Below are 20,798 nucleotides of genomic sequence, written 5' to 3'. Positions count from 1 at the left end.
TTATAGATTTCATATTTTGTAAAACTTTAACGAATTTTTGATTAACAAACTCAACGATTTCAAAGCGAGCAATGGCAACATTGCACGGGAAAATAAATATTTCTCTCTCCAGGTACAGGTACAGGTAGAAGCTAGGCCAGCACCTCCGTAGTACCACAGGTAATTGAGGTATTGCTGAACCTAGCTAACTGTTAAACTTTCCACCCCAATTTTGAGGAAGAACACCCCGGGGGGGGGGGGGGGGTCCGAGCTTCTCCCGCCTCTCTTTTTTTTACCATCAACCACTTGAGAGGACTTTCTGAGATAAATGAGTTCTGGTATTAATAGTGTACACAAATCATATTGAGAAAAGGCTGTCCTTGAAAGTTCAACAACTGATGCTTCCAAAAGCAGAAATGTAAGAATAAATGTCTTTTCTAAGGCGGAAGGTGTAATAAACAAGTCTTTGGAGCCACCATGTCTAATGCCACCATGTCGGAAAATTTGAAATTTGGAATTTGTTTTATTATAGATTTCATATTTTGTAAAACTTTAACGAATTTTTGATTAACAAACTCAACGATTTCAAAGCGAGCAATGGCAACATTGCACGGGAAAATAAATATTTCTCTCTCCAGGTACAGGTACAGGTAGAAGCTAGGCCAGCACCTCCGTAGTACCACAGGTAATTGAGGTATTGCTGAACCTAGCTAACTGTTAAACTTTCCACCCCAATTTTGAGGAAGAACACCCCGGGGGGGGGTCCGAGCTTCTCCCGCCTCTCTTTTTTTTACCATCAACCACTTGAGAGGACTTTCTGAGATAAATGAGTTCTGGTATTAATAGTGTACACAAATCATATTGAGAAAAGGCTGTCCTTGAAAGTTCAACAACTCATGCTTCCAAAAGCAGAAATGTAAGAATAAATGTCTTTTCTAAGGCGGAAGGTGTAATAAACAAGTCTTTGGAGCTCCCGTCCTTCAGCATTGCGTAGATAAATGAAACTGTTGGAACATTAAAATGAAATAAAAAAAATAATAAATAATAAATAAAAAAATTAAAATAAAAAATGAAAAATAAAGAAATAAAAACATATAAATAAAATAAAAAATAATAATAAAAAAGACAAATAGGGTATACTAACATGTGGAGATGAATAAGCATTAGATATCACAAATATCCAGTCCGAGTCTTTGGATATGTATAAGAACATCTCTGATTTTGGCCCTAAGGTGTCTGTTCTTTATTGCATATTTCTTAAATGGTATTAGGTTGTTGTTAGGCTTGATCAGATGTTTGCCGTCTGTTAGATTACAGTCAAAAATGTAATGATCAAAGTCACCCCTTTCGCCACATATACAAAGATCCGTGGGGCACATTGCCTCTGTCATGGAAGTAGGTAGGGAAAGGACCGTGCCCTGTGATATACTGATTCAGAACACGGTCATATTTCTCTCTCCAGCGCGCCATACTGTGTATCGGAAATTCTAAAAATATAAGGTATCTCTCCCGCTTTCCTAGCGTGCCTTCGTGGTGTAGCGGTTCTGCACGCTAGGCCGGTATTCCAGAGGTCCGTGGTTCGATTCCCGGCGGATGCAATTGCTCAGTTTTAATCTCTCCGGCTTTTCCAATTTACAAAGATACAAATATTCAAATATAGGCCCAAATTTCATTACAAAGATAGGCTCAGTGTAAAATTATTTTGCGATATTGCTCTTGAACTGAATTTTGTGGTTTAAGTGCGAAGAACATACTTAATTAATAAACGCAACGCACAAAATGTTAAAACAACGCGCTTTTGGACGTAATTTAAAATCTGAAACCTTTCAGATTTTTACTTCCTTGTACGAAGTAAAAAGGAAGTATTGTAATCGCGAAAAGGTTCAGGCAGCATATTTCAACGAAAATATCCATTTTGACCGCTATCGAATGCAATTTAACGATGTTTTTGCGTGATATCTGTACGTAAGGACAGAATAAAAGACTCTTTTCCTTCAAAAAAAATATAAAACTGCTTTAAAATTAATTCTGAAGAGAATTTTTCGTGGCGTCTGTACGAACGTATGTATCTCGCATAACTCAAAAACGAGTAGCTCAGAACGTTGAAATTTTGTATATAGGACTGCTATAACATGTAGATGTGAACCTCGTATTTTGGTTGCAATCGGCCGCACCGAACTATATTTATATATATATTCACTCTGTTACTCGGCACAGTGATCTCAGTTTCTTTACTCTTATATGTTTGTAAATTGTACATTTTTTGCTTTAAAAATGATTGAATTATGTTGTTCATATCTTCCGGTTAAGGTTTTTATGCCTTTCGTAATTCTGGAAGCAATATTTGTACAATTATCAACAATTTAAAAGCTGTTTAAGTGCGGTTAAGTTTTAAATAACATGGCGGACATATTTGTTTACATCTTGAAACAGCAGAATTGTAGATTTGTTGCCAATCTGGAGAGACTAAGCTTCGCAACAACAAAGATAACGCCTTCATTTATTATTGCGAATTAAATCATGCTTAATCCTTTCTGGAATTTTTTCGAGGAAATAAGTGTTTAAGATTTACTTAATTTTTAATAATTAGTAATTTAATTTTTAATAATTAGTAATTTAATTTTTAATAATTAGTAATTTTTTTTAATGCAGATATTTTGAGCTTTTATATATTTTTGTCTTGTCGCGAAGTGAAAACTGAATTAATTGAATGAGAAATACTCAATCGTCTGTGAAAAACTGTTTTTTCTTCTTCTTCTTCTTCTTTTTTTTTTTTTTTTTTTTTTTTTTTGTTTGTTTGTTTGTTTGTTTGTTTGTTTGCTTAATTTCTTTTTTACATCGTTCTAGCTTTATTATAGTATTTGAAGAGAACATGTGGCAACGATTAGATAATTCTTTAAATGATATACATTTTGTGCATTCTGAGTTATAATATGAGTGAAATATAATACTGTTAAGTGAATCTAGTGCCAGAGTGTCGCTATGTTAAACAAATAGAGTGAATTTTAAAGAATGCCTTTGTTCTATTGTGGTTTATGCGCTGTCGGCGAAGTAGATTTAATTAAATCCAATAAGTTTAAAAGAGATGCGAGAAACAAATGCGTATAATTTAATATTTCGTACAAGCAAGTCATGTGGTGTACACATCAGATATTTTAACAATGTATTCTAAATTAATAATTGCTTTTTTTTAAACGCTTTCAGCTTATATTTTTAACAGTTCTGATATATTCTTTCTTATTCATTATGCACCTATGTAAAAAAATCGTGAAGCTCCATTTCCAGATTACGCAGCTCACGACGAAACAAAAAATACAAGAGTAAAAAGAAAAACAAAAGATTGGTGTTGCGAAATACAACAGAAAGCAAAGCTTCAGTTAATTTTAACCTGTCTGTCGTCCTCATTGTTTTACTCAATCAAACGTGCATTTATTCATCGACGTTTCTCGGCGCCAAGTTTTGTCATCTTTGTCTTCAAAAGAAATGCGGTGCTCGTTTTTTAAAGGATTTTTCTTCGGTGTAAATTGTTACGTGCCAGGAAAGTACGTGATAAAAAAAAGCCATTTTCTTTTGTCATATACAAAACGAAAAAGGTTTATTTAAACGTATTGTACAAATGTATTATGATAATGTTTTTCTTCTTCTTTCTTCCCCTCTAGATTTGCTTTTATTTTGCTGCCTCACTAAGCACATCAAAAAAACCGGAATTGATGCCAGTACTCTGAATCCGTGAAATATTCCAGTGAATCAGGCAAGTAACAAGATGTTCTATATGACAGACAAGCATTTTAAGCATTTAATCATCACTGGCATTCTTTTTACTTCCTTGTACGAAGTAAGGGCAGTACTGTAATGACGAAAAATTCCGGGTATTCAACGAAAATATCCATTTTGACTATCCGAATGAATTTCACGATGTTTTTGCGTGACATCTGTACATAAGGATAGAATAAAGGACTCCTTTTCCTCAAACGATTTATAAAGCTGATTTAAAATGGATTCAAAATGGATTTTTTTCGTGGCGTCTGTACGTACTTACTTACTGATGTTTGTATCTCGCATAACTCAAAAACGAGTAGCATCAGAACGTTGAAATTTTGTACGTAGAACTGCTATAACATGTAGTTGTGCAACTCCCTCTTCGGCTAAAATCAGCCGAACTAAAATTATATATATATATATATAATGTTGTATGATATTAAATTCACTTAGTGCGAAATCGAGTTATTCTACTACTTGCGCAATTGCTGCAAAGTAAGTTAATAATAATTTATTTACTAAAGAATATTGGTTATATTATCTCCTAAGATTAATTTTAGTAGAATTATATTAAAAGAGTGAATCCATACTTAGTAAGTTCAATTTCGAAAAATGTTTTAAAGTAATTTGAATGTAAATTGTTCAAAATGTTTGACGGGGACTTGAATTAAGTCATGAATAATAAAATTTCAATTGTAAAAAGAAATAATTAAAAGCAAGTAATTAAATTAAATGCAAGTAATCATTGCCATTGATTTAATTTATATACCCACTCTGTTACTCGGCTCGACGGACTCAGTTCTTTTTTATTCTTATATATAGGTAAATTGTGCATTTTCTGCTTTCAAAATGATTGAATTATGCTGTTCTTACATTCCGGTTAAGGCTTTTATGCCTTTAGTTAATCTGCATGCAATAGTTGTAGAATCATCAACAATTTAAAAGTTGTTTAAGTGCGACTAAGCCTAATTTTTTTTTAGTATAGCATCTATATTTGTTTACATTTGAAACTTGGCAGAATAGTGAATTAAGTATTTCTGCACCTTCAGTGCCTTTTTGGGACCAAAAGGAAACTTTTAGTTTTGTGCACCAAAAAATCTGCCTTGTTGCCTGCTGACCTAAATGTTTGTTGCTGCTTAGAAACTGAATTTTAATTGTAAAAATTGTTCTTTTAATTGTATTGGGTGCTTTAAGTCTTTCTATATCTTTCAGTTTTTAATGGACATATTTTGAGTTTCCTTGTCGCGGAGTGAGAATTAAATTAATTGAATGATAAATCTATCTCTAATAAAATTCGAAGAAATTAGTTTAAACGAAATACAGCCAAAAGTGGGTATAATTTAATATTCCATACAAGGAATTCGTATGGTGTACATATCAGATTTTTTAACTTTTATGCATATAAAATCGCAACCGCCGAAATGACCTACGACTTCCTCTCTCCAAATGCGGATGGGAATTGCCCTCTGTAACATGGAACTGCGTGCCATTGTTGGTGATATAATGAAAGAGAATTAGCTTATTTTTCGATCGAAATTTCTTTATGTCGATTCCATATCGCATAACACTGAAAAATATATGACTATAAATAGTATTTTTTGTATCGTTATTAGAGAAGGATTACAGCGGTAGCGTTCTTTCTGTTGTTAAGTGCATTACTTTCGATCTAAGTTAACTGGCATCGGGTACTTCCGCTAGTTTGCAAATAAAGTTTTTTTAGTAGATATTAAAAATCATTCACCAATATGCAGAACATATCGACTGAACTGACTCGTAAGTTCATTTTTGAGAAGGCGACGTAACACAGAAAACTAAAACTAGCAATGGCAAACGAAAAACATCAGTTACAGCGGAAAGGGCTGACGCGAGGAATCCAGAACCACATCACCTGATATTGTCACGCCACAGGAAGGTCCGATTTCATTCCAGCCAGTTGGAAAATACGCGCAAAAAAGGTCAAACGAAGCGTAAAACAGAAAGAACTGCATAGTCATGAAACTTGCTCAAAGTTTTCATTCTTCTAGGAATAAATGGCGAAACTTTTCGTGTTAAATAAATAAACACAGTATGTGCGAACATAATGAATGCAGGCCTTCGTACCTTTTTTTTATATAAGTCGACAACATTTTTAGTTAGCACACAAGAGCTATTAATTTCATTTTGGCATTTTGCGTCTATTCACTTTCCAAACTGTTGCCACTAAATATTACAGCCCTGTATTATATTTAAAGAAATTAATTAATGGAGAATCTACATAAATGTATGAATGTTTCTCGCGTTATGATAAAACAACGGTACCTAGAGCCCTGAAATTTTAAATAAGGTAATCCTCCAGCGAATATGGGCATCTGGAAGCCCTAATTTATAATTTGGGATTTGTTTTATTATCTATTTCGTATTTTGTCAGACATCAAAGAATTTTTTACTAAGAAACTCAACCATTTCAAAGCGAGGAATGGCAACGTTCTGCAGAAAAAAAAACATTTTTATCTCTAGCGCGTGAGACTGTGTATTCTAAATTCTAAAGGATATGCTCATTTTAAAATTATTTTGTGATATTGCTGTTGAACTGAATTTTATGGTTTAAGTACAAAGAACGTGATATTTAATAAATATTTAAAAATGATATCTAATACATAAAGGTAACGCACAAATTTTTTTAAAAAAACGTCCCTTGGGACGTAATGTAAAGTCTGAAAGAGCTTTCAGATTCCTTTTTACTTCATTGTACGAAGTAAAAAGGAAGTATTGTAATCGCGAAAACTTACAGGCAGCATATTTAAACGAAAATATCCATTTTGACCGCTATCGAATGCAATTTAATGATCTTTTTGCGTGATATCTGTACGTAAAGACAGAATAAAAGACTCCAAAAAAATTATAAAATTATTATTATAATTATAATTTCCTCCAAAAAAAAATATAAAACTGCTTTAAAATGAATTCTGAAGAGAATTTTTCGTGGCGTCTGTACGAACTTATGTGCGTACGTGCGTACGTACGTACATATCTCGCATAAAAACGAGTAGCCTCAGAACGTTGAAATTTTGTATATAGGACTGCTATAACATGTAGATGCTATAACATGTATTTTGGTTGCAATCGGCCGCACCAAACGTATATAAATATATTTATATTTATATATATTCACTCTGTTACTCGGCACAGTGATCTCAGTTTCTTTACTCTTATATGTTTGTAAATTGTACATTTTTTGCTTTAAAAATGATTGAATTATGTTGTTCATATCTTCCGGTTAAGGTTTTTATGCCTTTCGTAATTCTGGAAGCAATATTTGTACAATTATCAACAATTTAAAAGCTGTTTAAGTGCGGTTAAGTTTTAAATAACATGGCGGACATATTTGTTTACATCTTGAAACAGCAGAATTGTAGATTTGTTGCCAATCTGGAGAGACTAAGCTTCGCAACAACAAAGATAACGCCTTCATTTATTATTGCGAATTAAATCATGCTTAATCCTTTCTGGAATTTTTTCGAGGAAATAAGTGTTTAAGATTTACTTAATTTTTAATAATTAGTAATTTAATTTTTAATAATTAGTAATTTTTTTTAATGCAGATATTTTGAGCTTTTATATATTTTTGTCTTGTCGCGAAGTGAAAACTGAATTAATTGAATGAGAAATACTCAATCGTCTGTGAAAAACTGTTTTTTCTTCTTCTTCTTCTTCTTTTTTTTTTGTTTTTTTGTTTGTTTGTTTGTTTGTTTGTTTGTTTGTTTGTTTGCTTAATTTCTTTTTTACATCGTTCTAGCTTTATTATAGTATTTGAAGAGAACATGTGGCAACGATTAGATAATTCTTTAAATGATATACATTTTGTGCATTCTGAGTTATAATATGAGTGAAATATAATACTGTTAAGTGAATCTAGTGCCAGAGTGTCGCTATGTTAAACAAATAGAGTGAATTTTAAAGAATGCCTTTGTTCTATTGTGGTTTATGCGCTGTCGGCGAAGTAGATTTAATTAAATCCAATAAGTTTAAAAGAGATGCGAGAAACAAATGCGTATAATTTAATATTTCGTACAAGCAAGTCATGTGGTGTACACATCAGATATTTTAACAATGTATTCTAAATTAATAATTGCTTTTTTTTAAACGCTTTCAGCTTATATTTTTAACAGTTCTGATATATTCTTTCTTATTCATTATGCACCTATGTAAAAAAATCGTGAAGCTCCATTTCCAGATTACGCAGCTCACGACGAAACAAAAAATACAAGAGTAAAAAGAAAAACAAAAGATTGGTGTTGCGAAATACAACAGAAAGCAAAGCTTCAGTTAATTTTAACCTGTCTGTCGTCCTCATTGTTTTACTCAATCAAACGTGCATTTATTCATCGACGTTTCTCGGCGCCAAGTTTTGTCATCTTTGTCTTCAAAAGAAATGCGGTGCTCGTTTTTTAAAGGATTTTTCTTCGGTGTAAATTGTTACGTGCCAGGAAAGTACGTGATAAAAAAAAGCCATTTTCTTTTGTCATATACAAAACGAAAAAGGTTTATTTAAACGTATTGTACAAATGTATTATGATAATGTTTTTCTTCTTCTTTCTTCCCCTCTAGATTTGCTTTTATTTTGCTGCCTCACTAAGCACATCAAAAAAACCGGAATTGATGCCAGTACTCTGAATCCGTGAAATATTCCAGTGAATCAGGCAAGTAACAAGATGTTCTATATGACAGACAAGCATTTTAAGCATTTAATCATCACTGGCATTCTTTTTACTTCCTTGTACGAAGTAAGGGCAGTACTGTAATGACGAAAAATTCCGGGTATTCAACGAAAATATCCATTTTGACTATCCGAATGAATTTCACGATGTTTTTGCGTGACATCTGTACATAAGGATAGAATAAAGGACTCCTTTTCCTCAAACGATTTATAAAGCTGATTTAAAATGGATTCAAAATGGATTTTTTTCGTGGCGTCTGTACGTACTTACTTACTGATGTTTGTATCTCGCATAACTCAAAAACGAGTAGCATCAGAACGTTGAAATTTTGTACGTAGAACTGCTATAACATGTAGTTGTGCAACTCCCTCTTCGGCTAAAATCAGCCGAACTAAAATTATATATATATATATATAATGTTGTATGATATTAAATTCACTTAGTGCGAAATCGAGTTATTCTACTACTTGCGCAATTGCTGCAAAGTAAGTTAATAATAATTTATTTACTAAAGAATATTGGTTATATTATCTCCTAAGATTAATTTTAGTAGAATTATATTAAAAGAGTGAATCCATACTTAGTAAGTTCAATTTCGAAAAATGTTTTAAAGTAATTTGAATGTAAATTGTTCAAAATGTTTGACGGGGACTTGAATTAAGTCATGAATAATAAAATTTCAATTGTAAAAAGAAATAATTAAAAGCAAGTAATTAAATTAAATGCAAGTAATCATTGCCATTGATTTAATTTATATACCCACTCTGTTACTCGGCTCGACGGACTCAGTTCTTTTTTATTCTTATATATAGGTAAATTGTGCATTTTCTGCTTTCAAAATGATTGAATTATGCTGTTCTTACATTCCGGTTAAGGCTTTTATGCCTTTAGTTAATCTGCATGCAATAGTTGTAGAATCATCAACAATTTAAAAGTTGTTTAAGTGCGACTAAGCCTAATTTTTTTTTAGTATAGCATCTATATTTGTTTACATTTGAAACTTGGCAGAATAGTGAATTAAGTATTTCTGCACCTTCAGTGCCTTTTTGGGACCAAAAGGAAACTTTTAGTTTTGTGCACCAAAAAATCTGCCTTGTTGCCTGCTGACCTAAATGTTTGTTGCTGCTTAGAAACTGAATTTTAATTGTAAAAATTGTTCTTTTAATTGTATTGGGTGCTTTAAGTCTTTCTATATCTTTCAGTTTTTAATGGACATATTTTGAGTTTCCTTGTCGCGGAGTGAGAATTAAATTAATTGAATGATAAATCTATCTCTAATAAAATTCGAAGAAATTAGTTTAAACGAAATACAGCCAAAAGTGGGTATAATTTAATATTCCATACAAGGAATTCGTATGGTGTACATATCAGATTTTTTAACTTTTATGCATATAAAATCGCAACCGCCGAAATGACCTACGACTTCCTCTCTCCAAATGCGGATGGGAATTGCCCTCTGTAACATGGAACTGCGTGCCATTGTTGGTGATATAATGAAAGAGAATTAGCTTATTTTTCGATCGAAATTTCTTTATGTCGATTCCATATCGCATAACACTGAAAAATATATGACTATAAATAGTATTTTTTGTATCGTTATTAGAGAAGGATTACAGCGGTAGCGTTCTTTCTGTTGTTAAGTGCATTACTTTCGATCTAAGTTAACTGGCATCGGGTACTTCCGCTAGTTTGCAAATAAAGTTTTTTTAGTAGATATTAAAAATCATTCACCAATATGCAGAACATATCGACTGAACTGACTCGTAAGTTCATTTTTGAGAAGGCGACGTAACACAGAAAACTAAAACTAGCAATGGCAAACGAAAAACATCAGTTACAGCGGAAAGGGCTGACGCGAGGAATCCAGAACCACATCACCTGATATTGTCACGCCACAGGAAGGTCCGATTTCATTCCAGCCAGTTGGAAAATACGCGCAAAAAAGGTCAAACGAAGCGTAAAACAGAAAGAACTGCATAGTCATGAAACTTGCTCAAAGTTTTCATTCTTCTAGGAATAAATGGCGAAACTTTTCGTGTTAAATAAATAAACACAGTATGTGCGAACATAATGAATGCAGGCCTTCGTACCTTTTTTTTATATAAGTCGACAACATTTTTAGTTAGCACACAAGAGCTATTAATTTCATTTTGGCATTTTGCGTCTATTCACTTTCCAAACTGTTGCCACTAAATATTACAGCCCTGTATTATATTTAAAGAAATTAATTAATGGAGAATCTACATAAATGTATGAATGTTTCTCGCGTTATGATAAAACAACGGTACCTAGAGCCCTGAAATTTTAAATAAGGTAATCCTCCAGCGAATATGGGCATCTGGAAGCCCTAATTTATAATTTGGGATTTGTTTTATTATCTATTTCGTATTTTGTCAGACATCAAAGAATTTTTTACTAAGAAACTCAACCATTTCAAAGCGAGGAATGGCAACGTTCTGCAGAAAAAAAACATTTTTATCTCTAGCGCGTGAGACTGTGTATTCTAAATTCTAAAGGATATGCTCATTTTAAAATTATTTTGTGATATTGCTGTTGAACTGAATTTTATGGTTTAAGTACAAAGAACGTGATATTTAATAAATATTTAAAAATGATATCTAATACATAAAGGTAACGCACAAATTTTTTTAAAAAAACGTCCCTTGGGACGTAATGTAAAGTCTGAAAGAGCTTTCAGATTCCTTTTTACTTCATTGTACGAAGTAAAAAGGAAGTATTGTAATCGCGAAAACTTACAGGCAGCATATTTAAACGAAAATATCCATTTTGACCGCTATCGAATGCAATTTAATGATCTTTTTGCGTGATATCTGTACGTAAAGACAGAATAAAAGACTCCAAAAAAATTATAAAATTATTATTATAATTATAATTTCCTCCAAAAAAAAATATAAAACTGCTTTAAAATGAATTCTGAAGAGAATTTTTCGTGGCGTCTGTACGAACTTATGTGCGTACGTGCGTACGTACGTACATATCTCGCATAAAAACGAGTAGCCTCAGAACGTTGAAATTTTGTATATAGGACTGCTATAACATGTAGATGCTATAACATGTATTTTGGTTGCAATCGGCCGCACCAAACGTATATAAATATATTTATATTTATATATATTCACTCTGTTACTCGGCACAGTGATCTCAGTTTCTTTACTCTTATATGTTTGTAAATTGTACATTTTTTGCTTTAAAAATGATTGAATTATGTTGTTCATATCTTCCGGTTAAGGTTTTTATGCCTTTCGTAATTCTGGAAGCAATATTTGTACAATTATCAACAATTTAAAAGCTGTTTAAGTGCGGTTAAGTTTTAAATAACATGGCGGACATATTTGTTTACATCTTGAAACAGCAGAATTGTAGATTTGTTGCCAATCTGGAGAGACTAAGCTTCGCAACAACAAAGATAACGCCTTCATTTATTATTGCGAATTAAATCATGCTTAATCCTTTCTGGAATTTTTTCGAGGAAATAAGTGTTTAAGATTTACTTAATTTTTAATAATTAGTAATTTAATTTTTAATAATTAGTAATTTTTTTTAATGCAGATATTTTGAGCTTTTATATATTTTTGTCTTGTCGCGAAGTGAAAACTGAATTAATTGAATGAGAAATACTCAATCGTCTGTGAAAAACTGTTTTTTCTTCTTCTTCTTCTTCTTTTTTTTTTGTTTTTTTGTTTGTTTGTTTGTTTGTTTGTTTGTTTGTTTGTTTGCTTAATTTCTTTTTTACATCGTTCTAGCTTTATTATAGTATTTGAAGAGAACATGTGGCAACGATTAGATAATTCTTTAAATGATATACATTTTGTGCATTCTGAGTTATAATATGAGTGAAATATAATACTGTTAAGTGAATCTAGTGCCAGAGTGTCGCTATGTTAAACAAATAGAGTGAATTTTAAAGAATGCCTTTGTTCTATTGTGGTTTATGCGCTGTCGGCGAAGTAGATTTAATTAAATCCAATAAGTTTAAAAGAGATGCGAGAAACAAATGCGTATAATTTAATATTTCGTACAAGCAAGTCATGTGGTGTACACATCAGATATTTTAACAATGTATTCTAAATTAATAATTGCTTTTTTTTAAACGCTTTCAGCTTATATTTTTAACAGTTCTGATATATTCTTTCTTATTCATTATGCACCTATGTAAAAAAATCGTGAAGCTCCATTTCCAGATTACGCAGCTCACGACGAAACAAAAAATACAAGAGTAAAAAGAAAAACAAAAGATTGGTGTTGCGAAATACAACAGAAAGCAAAGCTTCAGTTAATTTTAACCTGTCTGTCGTCCTCATTGTTTTACTCAATCAAACGTGCATTTATTCATCGACGTTTCTCGGCGCCAAGTTTTGTCATCTTTGTCTTCAAAAGAAATGCGGTGCTCGTTTTTTAAAGGATTTTTCTTCGGTGTAAATTGTTACGTGCCAGGAAAGTACGTGATAAAAAAAAGCCATTTTCTTTTGTCATATACAAAACGAAAAAGGTTTATTTAAACGTATTGTACAAATGTATTATGATAATGTTTTTCTTCTTCTTTCTTCCCCTCTAGATTTGCTTTTATTTTGCTGCCTCACTAAGCACATCAAAAAAACCGGAATTGATGCCAGTACTCTGAATCCGTGAAATATTCCAGTGAATCAGGCAAGTAACAAGATGTTCTATATGACAGACAAGCATTTTAAGCATTTAATCATCACTGGCATTCTTTTTACTTCCTTGTACGAAGTAAGGGCAGTACTGTAATGACGAAAAATTCCGGGTATTCAACGAAAATATCCATTTTGACTATCCGAATGAATTTCACGATGTTTTTGCGTGACATCTGTACATAAGGATAGAATAAAGGACTCCTTTTCCTCAAACGATTTATAAAGCTGATTTAAAATGGATTCAAAATGGATTTTTTTCGTGGCGTCTGTACGTACTTACTTACTGATGTTTGTATCTCGCATAACTCAAAAACGAGTAGCATCAGAACGTTGAAATTTTGTACGTAGAACTGCTATAACATGTAGTTGTGCAACTCCCTCTTCGGCTAAAATCAGCCGAACTAAAATTATATATATATATATATAATGTTGTATGATATTAAATTCACTTAGTGCGAAATCGAGTTATTCTACTACTTGCGCAATTGCTGCAAAGTAAGTTAATAATAATTTATTTACTAAAGAATATTGGTTATATTATCTCCTAAGATTAATTTTAGTAGAATTATATTAAAAGAGTGAATCCATACTTAGTAAGTTCAATTTCGAAAAATGTTTTAAAGTAATTTGAATGTAAATTGTTCAAAATGTTTGACGGGGACTTGAATTAAGTCATGAATAATAAAATTTCAATTGTAAAAAGAAATAATTAAAAGCAAGTAATTAAATTAAATGCAAGTAATCATTGCCATTGATTTAATTTATATACCCACTCTGTTACTCGGCTCGACGGACTCAGTTCTTTTTTATTCTTATATATAGGTAAATTGTGCATTTTCTGCTTTCAAAATGATTGAATTATGCTGTTCTTACATTCCGGTTAAGGCTTTTATGCCTTTAGTTAATCTGCATGCAATAGTTGTAGAATCATCAACAATTTAAAAGTTGTTTAAGTGCGACTAAGCCTAATTTTTTTTTAGTATAGCATCTATATTTGTTTACATTTGAAACTTGGCAGAATAGTGAATTAAGTATTTCTGCACCTTCAGTGCCTTTTTGGGACCAAAAGGAAACTTTTAGTTTTGTGCACCAAAAAATCTGCCTTGTTGCCTGCTGACCTAAATGTTTGTTGCTGCTTAGAAACTGAATTTTAATTGTAAAAATTGTTCTTTTAATTGTATTGGGTGCTTTAAGTCTTTCTATATCTTTCAGTTTTTAATGGACATATTTTGAGTTTCCTTGTCGCGGAGTGAGAATTAAATTAATTGAATGATAAATCTATCTCTAATAAAATTCGAAGAAATTAGTTTAAACGAAATACAGCCAAAAGTGGGTATAATTTAATATTCCATACAAGGAATTCGTATGGTGTACATATCAGATTTTTTAACTTTTATGCATATAAAATCGCAACCGCCGAAATGACCTACGACTTCCTCTCTCCAAATGCGGATGGGAATTGCCCTCTGTAACATGGAACTGCGTGCCATTGTTGGTGATATAATGAAAGAGAATTAGCTTATTTTTCGATCGAAATTTCTTTATGTCGATTCCATATCGCATAACACTGAAAAATATATGACTATAAATAGTATTTTTTGTATCGTTATTAGAGAAGGATTACAGCGGTAGCGTTCTTTCTGTTGTTAAGTGCATTACTTTCGATCTAAGTTAACTGGCATCGGGTACTTCCGCTAGTTTGCAAATAAAGTTTTTTTAGTAGATATTAAAAATCATTCACCAATATGCAGAACATATCGACTGAACTGACTCGTAAGTTCATTTTTGAGAAGGCGACGTAACACAGAAAACTAAAACTAGCAATGGCAAACGAAAAACATCAGTTACAGCGGAAAGGGCTGACGCGAGGAATCCAGAACCACATCACCTGATATTGTCACGCCACAGGAAGGTCCGATTTCATTCCAGCCAGTTGGAAAATACGCGCAAAAAAGGTCAAACGAAGCGTAAAACAGAAAGAACTGCATAGTCATGAAACTTGCTCAAAGTTTTCATTCTTCTAGGAATAAATGGCGAAACTTTTCGTGTTAAATAAATAAACACAGTATGTGCGAACATAATGAATGCAGGCCTTCGTACCTTTTTTTTATATAAGTCGACAACATTTTTAGTTAGCACACAAGAGCTATTAATTTCATTTTGGCATTTTGCGTCTATTCACTTTCCAAACTGTTGCCACTAAATATTACAGCCCTGTATTATATTTAAAGAAATTAATTAATGGAGAATCTACATAAATGTATGAATGTTTCTCGCGTTATGATAAAACAACGGTACCTAGAGCCCTGAAATTTTAAATAAGGTAATCCTCCAGCGAATATGGGCATCTGGAAGCCCTAATTTATAATTTGGGATTTGTTTTATTATCTATTTCGTATTTTGTCAGACATCAAAGAATTTTTTACTAAGAAACTCAACCATTTCAAAGCGAGGAATGGCAACGTTCTGCAGAAAAAAAACATTTTTATCTCTAGCGCGTGAGACTGTGTATTCTAAATTCTAAAGGATATGCTCATTTTAAAATTATTTTGTGATATTGCTGTTGAACTGAATTTTATGGTTTAAGTACAAAGAACGTGATATTTAATAAATATTTAAAAATGATATCTAATACATAAAGGTAACGCACAAATTTTTTTAAAAAAACGTCCCTTGGGACGTAATGTAAAGTCTGAAAGAGCTTTCAGATTCCTTTTTACTTCATTGTACGAAGTAAAAAGGAAGTATTGTAATCGCGAAAACTTACAGGCAGCATATTTAAACGAAAATATCCATTTTGACCGCTATCGAATGCAATTTAATGATCTTTTTGCGTGATATCTGTACGTAAGGACAGAATAAAAGACTCTTTTCCTTCAAAAAAATTATAAAACTGCTTTAAAATGAATTCTGAAGAGAATTTTTCGTGGCGTCTGTACGAACGTATGTACGTGCGTGCGTACGTACGTATCTCGCATAACTCAAAAACGAGTAGCCTCAGAACGTTGAAATTTTGTATATAGGACTGCTATAACATGTAGATGTGCACCTTAATGTAAGTTGTATTTTGGTTACAATCGGCCTCACCAAACGTATATATTTATATATATATCCACTCTATTACCCGGCTCAGTGATCTCCGTTTCTTTACTCTTACATGTTTGTAAATTGTACATTTTTTGCTTTAAAAATGATTGAATTATGTTGTTTTTATCTTGCGGTTAAGGATTTTATGCCTTCAGTAAATCTGTGTGCAATATTTTTAGAATTATCAACAATGTTAAAGTTGTTTAATTGCCACTAAGCCTGTTTTTAATGGTGTTTACATTTGAAACAGGAGACTAGTGGATTTGTTGCCAATCTAGAGAAACTTAGCTTCGCAATAACAAAGATAACGCATTCATTTATTATTGCCGATTAAATCATGCTTAATTCTTTCTGGAATTTTTTCGAGGAAATAAGCGTTTGAGAGTTACTTCGTAATTTTTAATATAGATATTTTGAGTTTTTATGTATTTTTGCCTTCTCGCGAAGTGAGAACTGAATTAATTGAATGAGAAATACTCAATCGTCTGTGAAAAACTGTTTCTTTTTTGTTTTGTTTGCTTAATTTCTTTTATACATAGTTCTAGCTTTATTATAGTATTTGAATAGAACATCTGGCAACGATTAGATAATTCTTTAAGTGATATACGTTTTGTGCATTCTGAGTTATAATATGAATGAAATATAATACTGTTAAGTGAACCTAGCGCCAGAGTGTCGCTATGGTAAATAAAGTGAATTTTAAAGAATGCATTTATTCTATTGTGGTTTATGCGCTGTCGGCGAAGTAGGATTAATTCAATCTAATAACTTAAAATGCAAGAAAAAATGGGTATAATTTAATATTTTGTACAAGGAAGTCATGGGATGTACACATCAGATTTTTTTTTACCGGTTTGTTTTGCTCTTTAAGAACAATTGAAAGAATAATGGCTTTTTTTTTTTTTTTTTTTTTTTTTTTTTTTTCGAATTTTTTTATTTTTTTTTTATAGATGATATACTGATATGTATTTCTGTATGCTTCAAGATCTGCTTTTGTAACCCTGGTAACGTCTTTTGCTTGCCCAGATCAAATAGGAAGAGAAACCACAATTGTGATAAGTCTATGAATCCGCAGAACGAGAAAATTGTTTTTGCCACTTAACACATTTAGTAATATCAGCTAATCTTTCATTGTATGTATTTGCACTTATGGCTTTCCTTTATAGGTTAGTGTCTTCTTTTAGTTTCCGCGTTCATTATTTTAAAATCATTTTGTTGTTTTATCCATAATCTATGAAACATTTACAAGTATAGACCTTTTTTCGCATTTTCTTGATTGTAAATAATACCAAATCTTTTGATTTCTTTTGAGACATGTTAAAGGTTTTGTAACAATTACGAGGGTAAGTTGAAAAATAAGTTTCCCCTGTCGACTGTGGTCAGAGTTGTGTATGAAAGTCAAAAAATAGAATGAGACATTAAAGATATGACATACCTTTATTTTTCCACATAGGTACCAAGTACATTGAGACATTTGTCATATCGCTTGATAAGCTTCAAAAAGCCCTCCAGGAAAAAATCAGGGCTTTGCATATGGAAGAAGCGTTGAACGGCTTGTTTCACTTCAGTATTGCTTCCAAAGCGCCTTCCCCCCGAGATTTTTCTTCAAAGCCGGAAACAGATGGAAGTCGCTTGGTGCGAGATCAGGACTGTATGGCGGATGGTGTAGGCGCTCCCAACCAAGAGTTGCAATATGGTTTTGCGTTGCCGTCGCCGAATGTGGTCTGGCATTGTCATCCAACAGCAGAACGCCAGATGTGAGAAGGCCAGGCCGCTTTTCCCGAATCGCCTCTTTCAATTTCGACAGGGTGTCACAGTAGCGCGTAGCATTGATGGTTCCAACCTCCAAAAAGTCCAGCAACAAAACTCCTTGGGCGTCCCAGAAAACTGTGAGGAGCACTTTACCTGCAGAGGGAGTTGTCTTGAACTTCTTTCGGACAGGTGATGACGGATGTTTCCACTCCATAGATGTGGCCTTCGATTCTGGCGTGAAATGGTCGACCCACGTTTCATCCGCCGTCACAATCCGAAACAGAAAGTCATTGCCATCTTCATGGTAACGCACGAGATGTTCCAGGCTGACCCCCATGCGTTGTTCCTTGTGTGTCGAGGTCAGTTGTCGGGGCACCCATCGTGCTGACACTTTTCTGTACCGAAGAATGTCGTGGATGATGTTTTGAGCTCGCTCATGTGAGATTCCAAGTTCTTCCGCTACTTCATCGATGGTGATACGCCGGTTCGCTCTAATCATGTCATCCACCTTCCTGACATTTGCGTCTGTAATGGCCGTGCGTGTCCGTCCAGCTCTCGGTATGTTCTCCACTTGCTGACGTCCATCACTGAATGTGCGACACCATCTCCGCACCATTTGCTTCGACATCACGCCTAGCCCATAGACTTCCACGAGGCGGTTATGAATTTCTGTTCCTGATACTCCACGTGCCCATTCATAGCGGATAACCGCTCTCACTTCCTCCTTTGACCACGAATTCAAAACGCACCTTCTCTCCATACCTACCGGGACTCAAATGAGAGGCTGGTCTCCGCTTTGCGCAGGCACTGCAACAGCGCCATCTGCTTGATTTGCAGCGACCTCTACCCAATCGGTGACTTGCGCGGTTTCCTGCTGTGTCGCCTTTCGCCCATAGCCGTTCAACGCTTCTTCCATATGCAAAGCGTAAATTTTTCTTGGAGAACTTTTTGAAGCTTATCAAGCGATATGACAAATGTCTCAACGTACTCGCACGAGAATAATAAAATAAAGGTATGTCATATCTTTAATGTCTCATTCTGTTTTTTTTACTTTCATACGCAACTCTGACCACAGTCGACAGGGGAAACTTATTTTTCAACTTACCTATGTATTTTAATTTTCTAATAGTTATTTTTAATTTTGAAACCCTTTCCTTTAAATTCTTGTTTTCCACCTACAACTCCCTACCAGAATAAGGTTTTAGTATCGCGTTACATGTAAAAGAGGCATAAAAGTATTTAAAGGAAGTTTCGCTTACTTTAGGAAAAAGACAGCCCCAGTTATCTAATGATTACTTTCAATAGGTCATTCACCTGGTCCACTCACATAGCCAAAGAAAAGCAAACTTTTCCCACTGAGGAAAAGTGATTTGAAAAGAAGAATTTATATCACATCTATTATTACGTGTGCATGTCCCGCTTAGACTACTGCCAGCGAGAAAGACTACAAAAACTTCAGGTTTTTGCAAAATAAAGTTCTTAGAATTATCATAGGTGCCATAAGGGAACAGAAGCCTGCACTCGGATTTAAAAATAGAATCAATCAAAGATTTCACCGCTCGGATTAATGGAAGATTTTATGAGCGAACTTTAAGAAATAACCCAGCAAATTTCGCAGAAATCCTGGAGTACGAAATTCTTGTGGAAGATAAGAGTTTTTAGGCTCTACACTGCTCATTTGCTGAGTAATACACTGAACAATCAGGATGACCAATGAGAAAGCAGACTTCCCGAGTCCTTTTACTATATAGTTTGATATTGTGTCTTTGCAAATGTGGGAATTCTGAGAGACTACCAGCATCGACAACCTGGAGACTGGTCGTTGTTGATGCTGGTAGTCTCGTTTTCAATTTTTGAAGCAAAGCGCTTCAACCTGTTCTCTCCCGGTCAGGTACTTTATCTCTTTTGGCGAATATTCCTTACGGTTGCATCACAAGTCAGGCCCTAATGGGACTCTTTCAATGACTCGCAAGAGTAGGAAAGACTATCCCCTGCTGCAGGCCAGTATACTGACCAAGTATCAAAGTATCAGGACAAGAGCTTAGGAGTTCTTAGTGACTCGTGTTTGACTTCGGGTTACTTCGTTGTTTAAGCTAACTATGCTGGGTTGTATTGTAAGTGCCTGCTAATATTCGCCGGTTAATTTAATTAACGGCTATGTTAGAAGATTTTGTACATCTTCGGCTAAGTTCAGGCCTGGTGGCGCAGCGGCTAGCGCGTCGCGCAGCTACAACACAGGTCCGAGGTTCGATCCTGTGGCTGGGCAAGGTTGACTCAGCCTTACATCCCTTGAGTGGGTCGATAAAATGAGTACCAAATTCGCTCGGGGACTAAACACCGGGAGTCCTGGACAAGCTGACCATTTGCTTAGGGCTTATGCTGACACACTCCGGGGCCCAAGGTCAATAAAGCAGATTTCGGGCCACTTCAGGTTGTGGCCCACTAGGACTGTTGCGCCATTGAGTAGGTTTTTTTTTTTAGTCCTAAGGGGCTTTGTCCCGTCCCTGAAGGACTACTGTTTTCGTTTTGTGATTTCGCGTTGAATCACTATAAATGTCCGTTTCACTTTTCAAACTGTTGCCACCAAATGTTACAGTCCTGCATTATATTTGAAGAAATTAAATAATGAAAAATCTGCAAAAATGCACGTCTATTTCTCGCATTTTGATAAAACAACGGTACACAGAGCCATCGAATTTTGAATGACGTAATCCTACTGTGAATATGGGCATGTGGACGCCCAAATTTGGAATTTGTTTCATTATCGATTTCATATTTTGTAAAACTTTAACGAATTTTTTGAGTAACAAACTCAAGGATTTCAAAGCGAGCAATGGCTACACTGTAC

At 33.8% G+C, this 20,798-nt stretch overlaps 1 protein-coding gene and 1 long non-coding RNA gene across 2 annotated transcripts in view; both read left to right on the top strand.

Annotated features, from left to right (window-relative positions):
* LOC118181354 (uncharacterized) overlaps positions 1-3,731 on the top strand; it is a 275,537-nt gene extending 271,806 nt beyond the window's left edge. The window contains exon 6 of the long non-coding RNA XR_015044362.1: positions 3,639-3,731. This is a non-coding gene — a long non-coding RNA (uncharacterized LOC118181354). The remainder of the gene's footprint in view (positions 1-3,638) is intronic.
* A 4,586-nt stretch (positions 3,732-8,317) lies between these two features.
* The window catches only part of LOC118187859 (semaphorin-5B-like), a 317,610-nt gene continuing 305,129 nt past the window's right edge, over positions 8,318-20,798 (top strand). Inside the window, exons 1-2 of the mRNA XM_085827486.1 lie at positions 8,318-8,417; positions 13,012-13,103. The gene's annotated coding sequence lies outside the window, so the exon portion shown is untranslated. The remainder of the gene's footprint in view (positions 8,418-13,011; positions 13,104-20,798) is intronic.

This window comes from Stegodyphus dumicola, chromosome 12 (assembly GCF_044657685.1).
Source record: "Stegodyphus dumicola isolate Sdum_Otavi_A_Nest chromosome 12, ASM4465768v1".
Lineage (NCBI taxonomy): Eukaryota > Metazoa > Arthropoda > Arachnida > Araneae > Eresidae > Stegodyphus > Stegodyphus dumicola.
Note: the sequence above shows the minus strand (reverse complement) of the source record. Positions and strands in the feature narration are given on the sequence as shown.